Source organism: Ascidiella aspersa, chromosome 2 (assembly GCF_963924565.1).
Source record: "Ascidiella aspersa chromosome 2, kaAscAspe10.2, whole genome shotgun sequence".
Classification (NCBI taxonomy): Eukaryota; Metazoa; Chordata; class Ascidiacea; order Phlebobranchia; family Ascidiidae; genus Ascidiella; species Ascidiella aspersa.
Window position 1 is genome coordinate 37,533,979 of NC_139448.1, and position 2,019 is coordinate 37,535,997.

Sequence of the window (2,019 nt, forward strand, 5' to 3'; positions counted from 1 at the left end):
GCCTACATTTATGCAACATCCAAAAAGGTAAAGAATGCCGAACTGTTACCGAATCACCGTTTTTTGTAAAATTTTAAGGACCAGAACCGGAACTGAACGGAATAATTTGAAAGAACATAAACCTTAACCGAACCCCAACCTGTAAACAAAAGCGGTTCACTCCAGCATGACGTCACAACTTGTATTTTACAGAGTTAAGTTAACGCCATGTTTGTAATTTTATGACAAAAATATGAATATTGATTAAAAAAAACGTTGATTTTTCATTTTTTCTATATATTATCAATGAGTTGCTGTTTTTTTAATACGTCACGTAACTTAGCTTAAATGACTTTACAATTCAAAAATTATTCTTGCCTCTAACCAACGAAATTGCAAACCGTGCTCAAAATGCGTCCGATTCTCTCGGTATCAACCCGACGAATGACGATGCAACACAAAGCCATCCAAAACGCAACCGCACACAAAGTTGTCAGCAGCGCTAGAAAAACTGAGACTTCGAAATTCACACAAAGTCCTGTCCCTGAGGGAAAACCAAGTCGGTGGGTAGCTGACCCGAACGGCGATTCCCGCGGACAAACGCATTAGTCCGGAACGAAGGGTCTACAATAATTAAATTTGTGACAATCTGTCTATCTTCTGGTAAGTAAGAAAAGTACAAATCCTACATCTGCCTGTCTGTCTGTTTTTAAGTTCGATAATAATAATCGGCTGCCGGACAAATAGCGCCTTACCATCACACGCGGTGGAAAAAGTGATCACGGAAAACAGAGTGTGCAACTTTTTAGCCACCTTTGCCGCACCGGCACATTAATAGCACATCAAATTCAAGTGAGGTGCACATAAGATGCAGATTTAGTGTACATTTGGCGCAAATATCGCAAGTGCACAATGTGCACCTTCAAATGTGCACTGAACCGTGCACATATCGCAAGTGCACATTGTGCGCACAATGTGCACCTTCGAATGCGGTGCACATATAACAAGTGCACATTGTGCGCACAATGTGCACATTTTGGTTCGTGCACATATGACAAGTGCACATTGTGCGCACAATGTGCACCTTCGAATGCGGTGCACATATAGCAAGTGCACATTGTGCGCACAATGTGCACATTTTGGTTTTGAGCCCGTCTCCACCTTGGCGATCATCGTGTCGCTTTGTAGCGGTTCACGCTACATTTGTGTCGCGCTACATAGTCCTATTAATATTCCGAAATATCACAATTTCAAAAAGTAAAAGTTGATTAAAACCTTAAATAGTACAATTAAAAAAATAATTTAGAAGGTCTTGATTTTTCATTTCGAGTACAGTTTTAAATCCTAATCACCCAATACTAAACAGTTTCAAGTTTACGAAACTTTGAAACTTTTGATTTAAATTGCTTTAGCGTATAAAATGCACAGCTCCATTAAATCTTAATTAATAATATTTATCTTACATATCAAAATAAAACTTTTAGTTCGTTACAAATATATTAATTAGACTAGAACTGTCGCTTGTCGCGCAAAATAACGTTTTAGAGTGTCGCGGTAACAAAAAACACAATCTTCTGCAAAATGTTGTCTACAAGAAATAAGTAATTGGAAGACACACGTATTTTTTAACTCTTGTTAGACTTCTGGTTAATTAAAGTTTAACCTAACCCAAAGCTATGTAAGTTTTTTGTCACAGTTTCTCTAAAACTACGTAATGTGCCTGATGAAATTCACAATTCTTTAAGCTAATAACAGCCAAACTTATAAATCTAATTTCTAACTTAGAATAATTGGCACTGGAGTCCTACCACGGCTATGAAACAATTATTCAATCAACGCCAAATATTTGGGTCAGGGTGAGAGTTAGAATTCGGGTGAGTCAAGTAATATTATATTGAATTTAATAATAATACTTGACCTTCCCTAACCTAAATAACGTTTGTTGTGGTAGGATTGTGGGTAAATGCTGAATATCTTAAGATTTTTGTTTACAGTTTCAAAACTTTTTAAACTTTTGCTTATAATTTATTTGTTCCCAAT